The 18,944-nt window shown below is 38.3% G+C and overlaps 1 protein-coding gene across 10 annotated transcripts in view; it reads right to left on the bottom strand.

Moving 5' to 3' along the window:
• LOC111575108 (C-myc promoter-binding protein-like) overlaps positions 1-16,849 on the bottom strand; it is a 110,864-nt gene extending 94,015 nt beyond the window's left edge. For all 10 annotated transcript variants that reach the window (XM_035952714.2, XM_035952715.2, XM_035952717.2 and 7 more), the window contains exon 1: positions 16,565-16,849. The gene's annotated coding sequence lies outside the window, so the exon portion shown is untranslated. The remainder of the gene's footprint in view (positions 1-16,564) is intronic.
• Between the last annotated feature and the right edge of the window lie 2,095 nt (positions 16,850-18,944).

Below are 18,944 nucleotides of genomic sequence, written 5' to 3'. Positions count from 1 at the left end.
TTATGTATAGGAGATAGTTGGAATGCATTAACCTTTGTCAAAAGGCATTGTACTGTTAATTAGGTGTGTGCCTATTTGTCGCTGTCAGTTTGGTTATTTGTGTGTTAGCATTTTTAAGCCACAGCATTTTCTCACACTCTGAAACTAATTTTCCTGCAGGGACTAATAAAATTATCTTATAACAAGCCATCATTTACTTTATAGTCAGTTATTCACCTTGTTTTGACCTGCACCTGCTGGATTTTGCTTTGAGTCAAGAGGTGCCAAAAAGTCAGTGAAGCAAAAAAATGTGGAAAATCAGTTATTAAATGAACATTTACTCTCACGTTTTGTCAAAATGTAGTCAACTCTGTCTACAAGGTTATATACGAGACAGATGGATGGATAAATGGACAAAAAGCAGACACAAATTAGATTTGACTTGCTAAAACACTGGAGGTCGATGGACCATTTTAGAGCCTTTTTGCAAGCCAACAACACATTTATAGCTCACCGCAAAAAAATGATATGCATCAGTTTACCAGCAATAATTGTACCAAGAAATATTACATGTCAGGGCAGGTTGTTGCCTATTCAAATCCAGATTGATCACACAGCAGGTATGCAGCCTGCTTATGAAGAGTAGATATGTAAGTAAGCAATCGGGTTACAAGCAGATTATAACCATAAACAGTTTTTAGACCTTTTTAATGTAACCAATGCCATTACCTGTTTCACAGTGCAGCCAGCCAAAGGATAAGCAAATATTTTTTGGTTCTTTCCAGCAGCACATAGCAATAATTCTAAACTATATTGCCAGGTAAATGAATGCAACCTAGACATGGAAAACAAAGATAACCAGCTGATACAGCCATATACAAATGGCTACTTGATTTAAATCCATCCAAAGCTAGAGTTATAACCACATATCTATTACATTCTAGCCCTTAGCATATGAACTCACGTGATGCTGATTAAGCCTATGAGCACCAAGAACATCTCTCTTTTACATCAACTAGCAATGATTGGTACACTAGAGCTGAAGAGGAGGGCAACCAAGACAAAGTAGGCGACAGCAACAAGGAGTATGGTTAAGAAAAAACCCAGGAAGCCTCCAAGAAAAGCTTCTGATGCACCAGATTACAGCAGAAGCTCACAGAAGAGGCGATCAGTGGCGAGGCATCTATCATATGTATGCATTAACGGTGTGTATAAGTATTCTCACTGCCAGAAAGATAAAGGTTTTGCAATGAAGGTTTAAGTGTTCACAAAAATGCAACATTTGCTCTTTTTGAGACAATGAGCTTCGTAGCTACTGTAGCTAGCAGCAGTAAAAATGCTTGGTAGAAATTGGACAATGTTAATAATAATAATACATTTTATTTGTATAGAGCTTTTCCAAACACTCAAAGAAACTTTACATATAAAATCAGCAAGCATTAAAATAGAGGAGCATCATAAAACAAGTCATAAAATACATCAGAAGAATAAGATGTTGAGTGAAACTCATCAAAAGGGAATCAACCTCCTGTAATCCAGCATTCATCTTAGAGGTAAAATGTTGCTCTACAACCATGTCATAATATTACAAGCGAGACAATCATTTAGCAACATTTATGATGTTTGTAAATTAAACTTAAGGCTTCCAATACCCTCTAAGGCCTACATTTCAGGAGATAAAATTAAACTCTTGTAAGACTTCTCAAGGCCTGCAGACACCCTGACAATGCATAGGAAGCAAAATATTTTGACATTTAAACCAGAACAAACAACAGCTGTGAAATAAAGTCTCAAAGATTAGTAACAAGGTCGTGAGAGGTGACAGGAGCTGCCACAGGAAATCTGTGCAGAAATGTAATTTTCTTCTATTATTTGTGACAGCTGCAGGGTGAATATCTAACACATGTTCCAATCAGCCCAAGAACCTTTCAAGAACAGTAGCTAAAAGAAAGATTACTGTGACTGTGGAAGATGTACTATTGTTTTATTGCAGTTACTTAGAACACCCTTGGCAACTCTGGTCAAACAGAACATTCTGAGTTCAGATCCAAATGTTGGAATGAAAGAAATTTTAAGCAATTTGGATAAAGGAGTCTTTGCTTGGCAGGTCAATTTTCTTTCTGCTTGTAGAAGGTTGGAGAACTCAGTTTACATTCAAATCATTTCCAGATAAATTTCTAGTTTCGTGTACAGCAGCTAGAATAATTTTAGACAGGCTTTAGCATTATATTACTTAAATGTTACGGGAGAGCTGAAACTGTAAGATGAAGGTTGAAGGTTTAAAGACTACTAACTATTACCAACCCTGAACATTGAAGGGTGTTAACACCAACTACATTTAAAGCTATATTAAGTCAAGAAAATGGCTTTGGGAAAGCAGTATCTGACAGCACAGAAACTTTCATTTTTTTCTTTTTATTTTCTCTTTAGAGGCTTACAGTCAACAGTACTGTCACCTCCTGAATAACCACAGAGATGGGAGTTTCTCTGCCTGTTATCAAAAACACAACACAACACAAAAACGGTCCCAGCTTTGTGAAATGCACAACACAAATGCCTTCAAACAGGCATCAAAGTTATAGTCTGAGAGAAAATGCTGCTTTAGTCAATGAAGACAACAAAGGTTTAGCTGCAGCTACGGTGTTTCTGTCCTCCAGAATAATTCTCCTTGACACCAGAATTAAATTTTTGACGTTAAGCACTTGTCAAAGCAAGAGGAGGATGCTCAATGCCAAGCACTGCGGTTTTATCCACAAACGCTCGCTGCTTGGCTTTACATGGATAAAGTAACAGGTCATAATGCAGAAAGAAAGATCAGCGGGTAGAAAATGGAAATAGCTCTGTCAAGGTTAGCAATTTGGGCCCTGCTGGGACTAACCTATATCAAGCAGGAATATGCTAATGGAACTGTAAGGTGATTCAATATAAAAGCACTGTTGAGCATATAAAGTACCTGCAGAAACTTTGCACAAAGTCTTGACCTAAATTTCAAAAGGTGTTTTGAGATGCAGCTCAAGTTTAAGGCCACCTTTCTCTCTGGGATGAGACTGATGAGACTGTTGTGGATAATTAAGCACAAACTATGATGGATGGTGAAGCAGCAGCGTGAGTCACAGCAGTGACAGACTTTACCTGCTGGCAGCCAATACTATTAACCTCAATATCTGATTATACCTCATTTTAAAAAAAGACAAATACAATAATAAGCCATGAATATGTTGAAGTGTGGACAGGAACTGACAACCAGTTTAGGGGTGCACTATTTTTTCCGACCCATTATCACCAATTTCCAATATTGATATATGCAAATATTTTTTCCACCTTATTTCAGGGTGCATCAGGTTTCTCCTTCAGTGGAATTATCGTATTATGCCTACTGCTATTATCCACTGGCAGACATAAAATACAATGCCTCTTCAAATGTACACATTCACTGGGCAAAAAGGAAATGTACTTCAACTTAAAAGTAAAACATGCCATATTTATTTTTATGTAACATATTCAAACAAAACTGAGAACTTTTAGTTATATCTGTTAATGCTCAGTTTGACTTTATCAGCCGATACCAATGAAAATGTCAATATATTTGTGCATCCCTAAGTCAGTCAACACCAAAACTCTGAAAATGTGAGGCCATTTCTTTTTCTATGGTACTGGGCACTAACAATAACATGTTGAAACGCAGAGAAAAGCGCAGATGCAGCAACAGATCAGATGTGATTTGTGGATGAAAAACATTCCAAGGAGGGTGTACGGATGTATTTCAAATGGAAGAAGGAAACACTGCAGACTTATCTAAACAGCTCAAAGACAGACATCCGATTCATCAATGAAAACTACGATAAAAATACTCCTTGACAACCTCTGTTTCACGACAAAAACACAACAAAACAAAAAGCAATATTTCAAGACATGAGCAATGGCAAAATGTTAAATGGTGAAGACAGAAGAATGCTCAAGTAAATTATTTGCTGGTTTAATCTAAATTCTTACTCTAAGACCTGCAACATCGGTGGAATCACACATTGTAGCTTCATCATCACTTGCAGTTTCACCTGACGCAAAAATCTCTCTTGTTTAGGAGCAGTTGCCCTGTTGTAGTTCATTGAATAAGAAGCATCTTAAATTCTGTATATGTCTGTGACTAATGGTATCACATGTTACTGATGCTGGAGGAAACAGATTTATGACATTCAAACACGATGGCTGCGGCTGACAGTAATGAAAAAGGGAACTAATATTAAACAAACAATACTCATGCAACTCATGTGGATGTTATTTTTACTTTCAGTTGCATATCTTTAATGTAACTGTCCAAATTGTCCAAAAAAAAAAGTCAATTCCAGGATTAGACAGGGCAAAGATATTTGCCAAAGAAATATCGCTGTAATAACGGTAATATTCAAATCATACCAACGCACTGTGCATTTACACACAAGTGTATTTCTCATCTGCATACCAAGTAAAGGTTAAATTTAACAGAGCCAAAGTCTGGAGCATATTCTTTTCCAGAAGTAAGAAAATTTTATTCAAACTCACATTGACAGTTGCATTAAAGCAAAATGGAAAAAATTTCAATAGTAGACAGTAGGGACTGTATAGTTGAGGCCATTACTACACGATTTCCCATAATCCTTAGAATACTGCAAGTGACTGCACAAGCTACTGCAGCAGTGGATTTCACTAAAGGTACTGTGCTTTTACCAATAAATATGCAGTGAACTAAAATCTTAGCCGAGCCGATTTATCTGTCAGCCTCTAATCAATGAATTTGGTCCAGAATTTGGCTCCAGTGGTCTGAGCAGCTGAAGCATTTCTCTTTGACATTTTGTTCTGGCATCACATCTTTTTGGAGCACTTGATGTTCCACTTGCTGAACCTTTCTCTGCAGTCTGACTTCAGCAACAGAGCCTTAGATATTACATAAAGATATTACATTTGTGGAGCTTCCTGCACACAGATTTTGAACTCCACCTCAGAAACATTTAATCTAACACCAGTGAGCTACAATTTAACAGCTACGGGGTTAATAAAATACCACCTTAAATACATTTTGAAGGTCATATTACAGCTTACAGATATCAAAGTAAACACTGGAATCAAAATTTCCCAGTGTTCAGTCCTATATGAGGTGTTACCCTCAAGGTTGTTTGTACAGTATTAGCACAGTGAAGTGCTAATGCAGAGGCCTGTGGGAATTAAACATCATGTCTCCAGGAAACCTGATCTCACCGACCTGCCTCGTCTCCCAGCCTGATCTTTTAATTCCCTGGTTGGCAGAAAACTGTTCTCAGGGCTGCAGCTTTGCCTTCAAGTCAAACAAAATAAAATTCTATGAACACAAATTTGTTTGTCAGTGTACACTCTTTTTATTTGCTGCTTGTTAACTCTCTGGCAGTTGTGATTTAATGATGCCTTCAGTCTCTTCTGATAAGCGCCGGTTCCTATGTGAATGACTAGCAGAAAGTGAAGACAGTGGGGAGTAATCCTTTACCCCTGTGAACCCAGCAGGTCCCAAAGCAGCAGCAGAATAATGTGAGAATCAAACAATTACAGCTTCCACCAGTGGCGCTTTGACTGTTGCAGGCCAACGTCCAACAACGTTTTAGTTAAATCTATTGAACTGAAACTTTCCTCTAAGTGGAGCAGAGCAGAAAATCAGACTTAAATGTAAATTTGGTTGAGAAAACAGCATCTGTCTGCTTCAGTGTCTGCAAATGTACATACATATAACTCAAAAACTGCAGCACATGTGGGGTTTGTTGGGATATTTTAATTGGCTGGCTTTACCCATTGATTCACAGTTGTCTTTTTACATCCTGACTGGGGAAGTTTGCCCAAAAGATTTATTTTTCAGGCCAAGGCCTTGTGCACGCAGATTTTTCTAGTCCATTCTCCTAAAAAATGAAAACACAATTGAAGAGATGTCAAGCGGATGCCAAAACAACAGCGATATATCCTTAATCCTACAGTCATACTGGCCAATCAGAAGCCTGACTGGTCCTGGTAGGCTACAGCAAAGGTGAAGTGAGGAAAGAGGCAATCGAATATGGGGATGAATTCTGATACCTGTGATCCTCAACAAAGAGGAAGTACAACTGTAATTTGTGTGTAAAAATATTTTTTTAAAATTGCTATTAAGAAGTTTGGCATGTCCACCTCATGCAAACAAAAGAGATAACACTGCACACTGACAAGACATCACAAAGCAAAATCTCCATTTTCTCTCTCCACGAGTCAACATTTCAAATGCAGTTTCTGAATGTCTTTACCCTTAAATGAGGTTTCCAAAAGCTCAATTTTTAGTGACCTAAAACTGATTGGCTTGTAGACGTAGGATCAAAATGTATTTAAAGCTACACTTTCAAAAAAGGACAATTCCTTAGTGTAGCGGTCATTTTAATTTATTTTGAAATTACATTAAGTCATGACCTATCAGTTGTTTTTCCTGTTAGCCAGAATTTATTGGTCCATGCAGTTGAAAGGTCCAATTAGGTATGTAAGTATTCTTTGGCCAGATAGAAGACCTATGGACTCCCAAAGACCCTTTTAGCTCCAACTAATTAAATATGAGCAATCATACACTATCAGGCACGACATTAAATCTCCTGACAAGACAAGTGAATAACATTCATATTGTTGTTGCAGTGCCACCTGGCAAGTCGTGGGATATATGAGCCATTAGCTGAACATTCAGTTCTTGAAGATGATGTGTTGGAAGTAAGGAAATGGAAAAGAATCTCCAAGACTTTGACAAACTGGGATGGCAAGATGACTGGTCAGAGAATCACCAAAACGGCATGTGCTATGTGCTGTTCCTGGTGTGCAGCAGTTAGCACCTACTAAACATGGTCAAAAGTGGTCATGAGTGCCAAAAAAACTTACTGATGTTTGTACATTTCACAGAAGAGTTACTATAGAACCAAACTCCTGAAAACCTTAAAGCTGGCTATGATAGAAAGGCGTCAAAACACTCAGTCCATCACGGCTTGCTGGCTATGAGGCTGCAAATTGTTACTAAAAGCACCTACAAAAGGAACATGAGCATTAGACGTGAATATGAAGCAACAGCAAAAGGTATCCTGGTCTGATGAACCATATTATTTTAGTCATCATGCGAATAAAAGACGGCAGCAGGAAGAACTATGGAAAGAAGGCAAGTGTGACTCTCTGGGCAATTTTCTGCTGGGAAACCTTGGGTCCAACACTCATGTGGATGTTGCATTACTTGAACACTGGTGAAGACCACACATAGCCTATCAAAAAACAGTATTCCCTAATGGCCTCTTTAAGCAGGATAATACACATTTCCAAGCACTGTTTAGGAATGACTTGACAAATAAGACAAAGCATTCAAGGTGTTTACTTGACCTCCAAATTTCCCAGATCGCAATCTAATCAATACCAGTGGGATGAGCTGGAAAAACAAGACTGATCCGTGGAGGCCCCACCTTGAAGCTTCCAGGACTTAAAGGATCTGCTGCTGACATCTTGGTGCCTGAAATCACAGCACACCTTCAGAGGTCTGTGGAGTCAGAACTGTTTTAGCAGCCAGCACAATATAAGGCAGGTGGTTCTAATGTTGTAGCAAATCAGCATACATATTCTAGCAATTCCATGCTGAAGTACAAACTACTTTTGTGTGAAACTGTAACAATAATCGCAGCTATTCTTGCCACTTTCCATCGATCCTTTCAGTCCAAGCACCTGTTTACTCCAGTCAGTTCTTGAAATTCCTCCACTAGATCTGATTGTACCAAACTCCATTTCTTAAGTTTGCACATATTGCTGCATCACTTTCCTCTGAGAAAACTCACTAACAGCTGGACTAAGTGAGATGTGTTTTTGTCTGACAGATGACTTTGCTAGGTGCTACGAATCTCACTTTTGATGATGAAACCGGTGCCCAAATTCATTTTGTCTACCACCAGATGCCACCCACCAACTGAGGACGCATCCTGCCTTTTTCCCTGCAGAAAACACTCTGAGCTTACAGCTAATTAGTGTTTGTGGAGGGTATTCCCGGGGAACATGTAATCCTATTCTCAGTTGCTCTGCGTGCACATCTATAGCAGCTTTTCTCTTCGCTATGGCGTCTCCATTTGGTTACACAATATAAAAACCAAGACCATTCTGTGCTGTGACATTTAGGCTGACACAATGTCCTGTTTTTATCAAAGAATTCACATCATGCATATCTTCTCTGCTTCCAAAAAGTTCTGTCTTAAAAATATTAAGTTTGTGGAACAATCTAGACCATCAGAAATGTGTCTGCAGCATTAGGTATCCCAAAACTCACAACTTGGCTCTGACCAAATTCTTAATTGTTTGTATTTTTAACTGATAAGATAATTAATTTTGGTTATTAACTTGTTGTTTCATTTAAGCAATGTTTCCCGTACACCAGTTAGTCTTTGACATATTAAAGAATCATTTCAGAATTATGTGTTTTTAAGAGAAGACAAAAACTATCCTAACTTCTATTAAGCACAGAACAACAATGCATATAGTTTAATTATCTTTACTGAACCAAAGAAATATGGGATTTTAGTATAGGGCTCCAATCTGTTGAATATTTTCTTGATAAATCAAACAGCTGCTTTTGTCTATAAAATGTCAGAAAACGGTGAAAAATGTCAGTCAGTGTTTCCCAGAGCGCAAGATGCGGACTTTAAATCTTTTTTTTTTTTTTTTGTCCACAAAGCAAAGAGATTCAGTTTACAGTCTTAAAGGAGGAACACAACCAGAAAATATTCAAATTTAAGCTAAAATTGTTGTAGCTCTATTTTAGTGGTAGAGCAGAAATAGAATAGAATAGAATAGAATAGAAGTTTGTTATTGTCATTACAAATTTATAACAAAATTAGTCAAACTCTTAGTGCACTTTTCCTATATTGTTGAATTTTTGGTGCCAAAGAGGATTTAGACAGCACTACAATGATAATTACTGAGAACAAAATTTACTATTGCATTTTTAAACCAGTTTTGCTAATTGAGGTTTAATTTACTCAAGCATAATCAACATTTTTGTTCATTAAATGTTCAGAAATACCAGGGAAAATGCATGGATTTCAGTGAAAAAAGTAACAGACTCATAGCCTTTAGTGCACCCGGACCAATCATGATTTTGCTATCAAAAGGGCCATTCTAAGGCACAAAAACCCTACAGTGGGTTGGAACATATGGGAATATATCTCAACAAAAACTTTAAACACAACAGAGCACCTGTTTCTTCATTATTGATATCCTTAGAGCAAATACACAGCCTAAGAAAGCTGCTGGTGAGGCACATTTTCTTGTATTTCGGCTACATTAAAAGGGTGCTGCATTGCGCCTACACATCTCAGTGAAGTTTAATAACAGAAAACGTTTCCGTGTTATGCATGAGAGAGCAAGAGCTTCTTTATAGACCCACTGTGTTGCATCAGTCAACACTCCTTCACAAATCACCAGAGAGACAGAGAGGACAATTTCTACACTCACAGAAGCAGGAAATAGACCAGAATGCAAAAGAGCATGACTGTCATTTGTTTTCAGCGGTTACATCTCCTGCTCTGCTGCTCTTCTATGCTGTCACCATCTCCATCACTCCCTCCAACTGCACAGCTGAATCCAAAGCGCTGAATAACATTACAGGGAGATTTAGGGCATTGTTACTTTGTCTAACTTTGTCTGACTTTGTCGTTATAACTCCTGAACACGCTCCTCCGGATCAAAACACGCCAACCTATGGGAAACACTTTATATTGTTGTCACATCTCTACTGTGGGTCAGCTCCTGGGAGGAGATGAGTTTCTCCTCTACAGTCTGTGAATACCAGACCAACTTCACTGTGAAACTGCCCAGTGTGTATCTCCAAAGCTGCAAAATCACTCCGTTATTAATCTCCATCCTGATTTTAGTTTCATGCAATTTAATGAACATGATCGACTGCGATACCGACACCTAAAATGCTAATAGAAAACTCTGCTGCATATCAAATCAAGCGCTTCCTAAGCTAACTGCAAGCCATTAGGGAGCAGTTCAGATATTTGGCTTCACTTTTGAGGAGTCGTCACATCGCTGCATTATTACCACTGCAGTGGCAGCCTGATAAAAATTTCTGGGATGTTGAGGTTATACTCCGGAGTAGAAGAATCATATACAGCAGAGAGCAGAGTCAAATGTCTGGAGCAGATGGTGAAGAGCTGGTCCCTAGAAACAGATCATCATTATCTGTTGCAGTAGTTTTGAGCTCTTTTGTTCAGACATAAAGTGAATAGATAGATGTGGATTACCTGGACAGTTTCGACGAGAGCTCTCGCCTTCTTCTTCTTCTCACTGAAACTGTCAAGGTAATCAACATCTATCTATTCACTTTATGTCCAAACAAAAGAACTCAAAACTACATCAATAATAAGACATGACGAACGTTTTTGAGCTGGTTGGAAGGATTTCTTATTTAAGGCAAGTGTTGTTAAACATCAACAAATCATATGAAAAGACTGCACGAGACTTGTCTTTGTGGCACAAAGCAACACAATTGTTCAACCACCTGAAAAAACTTCAAAAATTGCAGCACAATGAACATGTGAAGGCTCAGAAGAATAACATCACTAACTCACTGAATCCCCGTCCTTGTCCAGCATCAACTCAAATGTTCAAAACAATATCAGCTCCTGTGGTTATGAGCTACAGAATACTGGTTAACCTTCTGAACTCCAAGCAATATGTGGCATTTTTCACTCCTGTCATAGTTTACTCACTGTGGGCTCATTTTTCATGGCAATATTAAGTCCTGCACCGCTATAGAAACAGCACAACCATTGCTTGAAGTACAGGGAACTCATACATGGCTTCTGTGCAGTAAAACAAAGCAGAGATGCCATAAATCATGAAGCATTTTAAAAGAAAAAGTGATTTGATTATTTCACATAAATGGAAAAAAAACACTGGAAAGAAAATGTTGGCTCAACATACTATAGATATCTTATTACTTAGATTTTTTTAGAACTTCGCACAACTCCTCACATCAACTCTAAAAGGATATTTCACCATGCTGAATGTATCTTCCCACAACCTGCTGCTTTCGTAATGTATGTATCTAAGTATATTTTACTTTCTTCTCAATCTCTCTTGCCTCATCTCTGCTCTGTGTAAACACAGACTGCAATTCAAATAAACAGTCACTGAGTTTTTTTCACATTACTGTTGGCTGCAGCTGAATAACTTTTGGCTTCTCAGTTGTGGCAAGAAAGACACATTTTTTTGTTTTTTTGCAGAATCTGGTTAGAGCAAATGGTTTATCTGAGGCAATGTATTTGACAGGATATAATAATAAGAATTTAATAGAGTTTTTTTTCCTTACAGAACAACATGTTACAGATGATGAGTTCAAGGACTACTGGAAAGTTAAAAATGTGGTGGTCATATAGTAAAAGCGATAGTAGAGTTTAACAGGTCAAAGATAAGCACAGTTCATAGTATATTTATGTAGGTATATAGAGCCTATATTGAATACCCTTTAACTGCCTCTTGGTGAGAAAATGTGTTGAAATGGGAAATTGAGTGATGAACAGTTTAATGTGATTCTGTTCCTGGCTCTGACAAATGATTTCATTCTGGCATTTTATAAAAACACAATATGCCTTTCAAACTCTCCGTCATGTTTTGGTTATCAGAGGATTCATATTTTGTGTCTAGGAGATGTACTGTGAATAAGGACTATTCTTTAACTGATGCAAAGATTTGGAGAATAGCACAAATGAAGTGCATCATGAAAAGATACAGCAGTGCTCTGTTCAAATGTGAAAGTGTGATATAAATTATTCTGTCTCGAAAATCAATGAATAATCAGAAAAACAGTTGTGTCTCTAATATTAATCAAAACAATCCTGATCATTATTTTGAGCATAATTGTGCCGTAATAAGAGACAGTTCCTAGTACATAAACAACAGAAATTCTTGGAAAAAGCTAAAGGTATTTAGAGCTATATTCTGAAATCGACAGCTCTGTGAAATCAGACCATTTTCCCACTTTGTGTTTACTGGATTATGCAACATGGGAAAAACATGAACCCTATGCCTCGGGTACTAAAAGCATCACTGCCACAAGAGGAACATATGGTGTTACTTATAGATGGACAGCAGGCTATAACCCTGGTGTGAGGATAAGGGAAACCAGGGTTACCTGAAGGTTTCAATCTGCTAAGCAGACACCATCTAGCTTTTGATCTTTTACTCACTGCTGTAAATCGTGAACGAGACTGCACAGCTCAGTCAAGCAGCCCATGCAATCAGTCTGTGCCATTTGGCTTTTTTTTTTTTGTGCCAGACATTTTAAGTATGACTTCCTCTTCCTCTCTGGCATTCCTAAAGGTCACCCTCCTGCCCCTCTGAACATGAACAGACGAGGCAATAAGTCGGAACATAAACATTCTGTCCATCATGTGCACAACAACAGAATCAATGTCGTGAAAAGTGAAGAGGCTACACACTTGAATGAAAATTCCGGGGAAAAAAAGCAGAGCAGGCAAAGGATTTATGGGTTTACAGAGTAGACTACCTTTCTGGTATGTGGAGCTGAGGTTTTCAAATGACAGGCTTGAGGGTATTTCTGTCACATGTATGATTTGACTAGACTTGTCTATCCCGTGCGACACCAGCAAGTGATGCAAGGGGAATTTTTGGGGGAAGTAAATCTCCACAAAGTCAAACCATGATAGCAGTCATAGATTTAAGGGGGAGACACAGGGTACACGTCACAGATAAAACAACCTCACCTCACATGAGCAAAAAGTTTTGAACATGATCTATTGGAGTCCAGGGGTTTATAAGTATTTAATTAAAATGAATTCATTCATCATTGTTGTAAATAGGTGTTACATGTCCTAAACAAAATCCGCAAGAAAGCACAGTCGAGTAAATCATGCATATATGTGAGATGACTCTGCAGTTGATCCACGAGAGAATACATATTTGAAGGCAAAAAAAAACCACTCCTTACTGTATAATATTCTATCACATTTTAAATTGTCACCTGGTGCCTGAACTATGTTTTCTTTACGGTGTTTAGGAAGAGAGAAAAAGGAGAATTTAACATGAAGCTGGAACAGCAGAATAACTACAAGATCAACTGAATGAGGTCAGGAGTGCATGCTGGGACATAGCTAAAAATTCTGTAAGCTCACATTGAATAGAACAGCAGATGTTTATGAGGCTCAACGTGGACCTGAGAGGAAGGCAAATGTTAGAGATGATGGGATGGCATATAAATTACACACACAGATGTAATTTGGTGTGTTTAAGGCAGACATATATCAAATTTGAGTTCAAAGTTTCATAAATACAATTTGTAAACATGCTGAGGAAAGATAAAAAGTAGAAGTGCTGTTTGTATGCACTGCTAGCGGCATAGTTTGTATTTTTCTTTGTTTAGGGCAAATAAACCATGGATGCAGAGGCGTAGATTCTAGGAGGAAAGCAGGGGATACGTCCCACTCATATAACCACTAAATCCAACGAGGAAAACATAATTACATACATATGCTTACCATTATACTTTCAATCATCGCCTGGTGCCTGAGATTTGTGTTTTCTTTTACAGAACTAAAGACATTTCTGCAATAATCTGATGCTGATGCAGAAAAAGTACAAATTGGTGCATAGTAATTCATCAGAATGCAGAAATTTAAGTATTCAATGCTCAGAATTTCCTAAGGGAGGACACCTGCTTCATGTGGACTCCCTTGATGTTCAAATGAAATCTATGCCCGTGGTAGCTGTCACCGCTGCTCAAGTCAGATGTCTCCTGTCAGACATCAGACAGGAGCAGGATTACTTCAGGTGGTTTGTCCTGGGTTGTTCCTGCAGCTCAGTTTCCACACGTTGCACTGGCATACCTGCAGCATTTGCACAATATCACTGAGCACATTCCCAACCAGACACATTAGCGTGGACATAGTTTTAGTTTAACACTGAGGGAGACGCATTAAGCAGGGGTCTGGGCATCCTCCATCAGGGAATTCTGAGCATCAAACCCCTAATTACCTGCATTCTGATTGGAGCTGCAACAATTAACCAGTTTGTTGTCAATTAGCAACTATTTTGAAAATCAGTTCATCAGTTTAGTTATTAGAATAAGTCAAAATTCTCTGATTCCAGCTTCTTAGATGTGAATACGTTCTGTTTTTTTTGTTTCTCAATGACAGTAAACCGAATATGTTTGGCCTGTGGACAAAAGAAGACATTTGAGCATGTAACCTTGGTTTCTGGATAACACATACACATTTTTCAGCATTTTGGGACCAAACAACTCATCAAGTAATTGAGAAAATACTCAACATATGACTCATAATGACAATAATCATTAGCTGCAGCCCCAATTCTGAAGATTTTTGCCTTCTCTGCATCAATTTATGATGGAAAAAGTCTGTATTAATGTAAAGAAAAACACAAAATTCAGGCACCTTGGGCAAATATTATAGAATATGCACATTTTCTAAACATGAACGGGGAGTATCAAGTGCAGTCCTATCTGACATCTTCCCCTATGCATAGTAGTAACACATTCAAGGCTACACAAGTATGCACTCAACAACCTTTCCTAGTGCTGAATTCTCTTTTTGCCTCACATTACCAGACGGAGCACTAAAAACGACGACTGCACAGTATGTCGTTTCAGCATCGACGTTGCGCATCCTCAAGTCAGGCAAAGTCCGACAAATTACCTCATGCTACAAGATTTTTTGCTGCTTGAAACAAAAAAGAAAACTCTCATTCTCCTTTTGCATGACTACTCTAAAAGACAAACCATAATTTACTCCGTCTGACTTTATTTACAAGACAGGGAGTTTGTTGACCTGCAGCCTCCACATGCACACAGCAAAATCAGTGAGGAGCAGAAACAGTAAATAGGAAGATCTGGTTGCACCAAGAGGTCAGTTGATGGAAATATTTCAGCTACAGAAAAGATGACATTGACCAAAAACAGGTTCTGTGTTCGTTATCAGCACCACAAAGCTCTTTGCCAGAGCTATCCAAAGTACGAAAAAAAAACCCTATGCCAGTGTTACACCACATGAGAACGGTTACAAACATCTTTTATAAACAGAATTTTTATTTCCTATGCAGATATACTTCCCTACAATATCACCTCAATCAGTCTAGATTGAATAATTCTTTCCAAATACAGTCATGCTTGAGGAAGAGCCTGCATTTTCTCATATGGCAGCATATGATACAAAAAAACTAAATGTCACAATGTTAGTTTTTCTCCATATTGTGCATCCCTGCTGCATAATCATGCACTCACCACCCTGAACTCTCTTTTTGCTTCAAACCATCAGACAGAGCTTTAAAAATTACGACTGCATCACATCTTGCCTCAGCATCAACGTCACCATGTGGACATCCATAGTCTCATGCTACATTTTTTTCATTTTTCATCACTAATCTAAAGGAGAAGTCATACCTTCTTGGTTACTCTGACTGTTTAATTACAAGACAACGAGTTTGTTGACATGTAGCCTCCACAACAAGATCAGTGAGGAGCAGAAACAGTAAATAGAAAGATCTGGTTGCAGAAAGACGTCAGTTGAAGGAAATATTTCAGCTACAGAAAAGATGATGTTGACTGAAAATAGGCTCTCATAGCAGCATCTTGCATTTGTTGATCAGGACTATAAAGCTCTGCATTAGGAGCGCAAAACCAGATCTGAATGCTATCCAAAGCAAAAAATAAAAACAAAACTATGCCAGTGTTACAACGCATGAGAAAGCCTACAAACAGCTTTTATAAACAGATTTTTTACTTCCCATGCAGATAGACCCCTCTTCAAAATCTTCTCAGCATTCTAGATTGAATAATTCCTTCCAAATGCAGCAATGCAAGTCAGCTGGGGGAAAATCAGGCATTTTATGTTCATACCAGAGGAAAAACTCAATTTCACAATGTTAAGATTTTTTCAGTATTGTGCAGCTATACTCCATAAGCATGCACTCACCAGCCTGAACTCTCTGTTTGCTTCACACCACCAGGCAGAGCTTTAAAAGCCCCTTGAAAACCCACTGACCTACCCTCCAGTGTGGGCTGCAAATCCTCCACACAGCACCTGAAAAGACTCTCCTTACACCTCCTGTGCTTTTCTGCCTAAAAGCAAGGTTAAATTGGAGGCGTTTTCTCATACAAAAAGTACCAAGTGAACAACCTAAAATACCCCCCAGGCACACGGAGAGGGTAGTGTTTGGGGTTATTTTTAGCTCGCCAGCGGGGTAAAACAGACATATCAGCGGCTGACCTGCGCTTTAATGAGCTTTGACTGACTGGAATACTAAAATATTCACGAATTAGCTTTGATCGCAAACAACCTGTGGCACATCTTTACTGAGCTTCGTGAGGAGGAGAGGGGGAAAAACGAGAGGTTCCAGCACTGTGATGGTGGGAATGTCATCTAAACAAATACAACAGAAAACAAATAAAAAACAAACAGGAGTGAGGTGACGGAGCTAGCATGAGGGATTTCTAGCTTGTCGTAGTTAGCAGCTGTTCGGTAAATCCCTCACCGGCTCGTCAGTCGATGTGAACGGTTCATCATTTCGCACTTACCCCCGCTTGTGAACGTCAAATCGGTCCTCACACACACACAACTTCGGCCGGTGTCCGTCGTCTACCGCTGCTGTTGCATTACCGACACGTTGTGGTGACCGGTGTCGGGTGTCGTCGCTGTTTGTTACCGTTAATTAGTGTTTTTTTTCTCTCTTTCTCTCTGTCCTCAACTGGAGCCGACCCGTTAGCTGTCCAACCGACCGCGCGAGGCTGCTGCTGCTTCTTCTGTCAGTCAGTGTGCCGAGCCGGGTGTCCGCTCCGCCGCCATCTTGGTTGTGATGGGAATCCGCCGACACACACTACACGCGACACGCGCGCGGGCGCGCACACACACACTAGACACACAGACACAGACAGACACACGCGGTGGTGTTTCCATCACTTCAGAGGACATCTCATTGACTTCTATTCATTCCTGCAGACTCCAACTAGAACCGCAACAGTCTGACCCCGGTGTCAACCCTTTTACCAATCTACCACACTGTAAAATATTATTCTAAGCCTGTTAAAAAAAATTAAATATGAATACAATTAGTCTTGAAAGTTATTGAAAAGGAACATCCCTACATCCCAACATGTCTCTTTAACCCTGGTCAGGAGTAATCTTACCTCAGAAATCATTTTGAGCTATACAAACTCTTATGTATATGAAAAAAATATCAAAATTTGATGTTGTTCTTTAATTGTAACATAATCATTAACATTTACATTCCTTACATCGAAAAAATCTAATTAGCAATCACCAGGGAGGCTTAGCCTATTGTAACTATGAATTTAAGCTAACTAGCAAATGCGTCCACAAGATAATTTAGCATAACATTATTAGTTTAACATAAAGTCAGTTAGTTAGCTAGATAGCTAGTGCAACAGAAAGCTAAGATAGCATAAAGTGATTTATTTAATGCACATTGTTTAACCTAATGTCTCCTAGTTGTCTAAGTAGTTAGTGATATAGCAAGCTAATATAGCATAACGGCATTGGTTTAACACAACGTCAGCTAGTTAGCTAGTGGTAAAGCAAACTCATACAGTGTACCATTATTGAAACTAAAGTCAGCTAGTTTGCTATGTAGGTAGTACCACAGCAAGCTAATATAGTGTAACATCATTAGCCTAATACTAAGTCAGCTAGTTAACGAGGTCGCCAGTGCTACAGCAAGCTAATGCAGCGTAAAGTTATTAGTTTAACCTAAAGTCAGCTAGTTAGCTAGGTAGCTAGTGCAACAGAAAGCTAAGATAGCATAAATTGTTTTATTCAATACATATGGTTTAACATAAAGTCAGCTAGGTTGTTAGGTAGTTAGTGATATAGCAAGCTAATATAGCATAACGGTAGTGTTCAACATGAAGTCAGCTAGTTAGTACTAAAGCACGCTAATACAGTGAAACATTATTAACCTAACACTAAGTCAGCTGATTAAGGAGATCGCTATTGCTACAGCAAGCTAATACAGCATAAAATTATTAGTTTAACTTAAAGTCAATTTGTTAGCTCGGTAGCTAGTGCAACAGAAAGCTGAGATGGCATAATATTATTTGCTTAATACATATGGTTTAATATAAAGTCAGCGAGTTTCCTAGGTAGTTAGTGATATAGCAAGCTAATACAGTGTAACATTAGTTTAACATAAAGTGAGCTAATATGCTAGGTAGTGATATTGCAAGCTAATATAGCATAACGGTAGTAGTTCAATGCTAAGTCACCTAGTTAGGTAGTGCTAAAGCAAGCTAATACAGTCTAATGTTATTAGTTTAACCTAAAGTGAGCTAGTTTGCTAGGTAGTTAATGATATTGCAAGCTAATATAGCATAACAGTAGTAGTTTAACGCTAAGTCAACTAGTTAGGTAGGGCTAAAGCAAGCTAATACAGTGTACCATTATAAGTTTAACCTAAAGTCAGCTAGTTAGCTAGGTAGTTAATGCAACAGCAAGCTAATATAATGTAACATTATTAGACTAACACTAAGTCAGCTAGTTAACTAAGTAGCTAGTTCTTCAGCAAGTTAATATGGCATAATATGATAGATTACCTAAAGGTCAGCGGGCTTAGCTAGGTAATTAGCAGTACAATAAGCTAATATTGATATATTTTGATATATATGAATATAGATCAAAAAGAAAGACAAAATGACCCAAAAAACAGAGAAAAAAGTTACTGCAAATTAATCCTAAAAACATACAAAAAGACCACAGAGGAAAAATAACAAAACGATAACAAATAGATGCAAAATTACAAGAAAGACACTCAAAATGACGACAGAGAGGGGAAAAAAGAACCATTAAGAGATGGAAAACGACCACAAAATGACAACAAAGAGACAGGAAAAGGATTGCAAGGAGCCACAAAATTATAAAAATGAGAAACTAAATGAAAAAGAG

The sequence above is a fragment of the Amphiprion ocellaris genome, chromosome 1, assembly GCF_022539595.1.
Source record: "Amphiprion ocellaris isolate individual 3 ecotype Okinawa chromosome 1, ASM2253959v1, whole genome shotgun sequence".
Lineage (NCBI taxonomy): Eukaryota > Metazoa > Chordata > Actinopteri > Pomacentridae > Amphiprion > Amphiprion ocellaris.
This window is presented reverse-complemented; position numbering and strand designations above follow the sequence as displayed.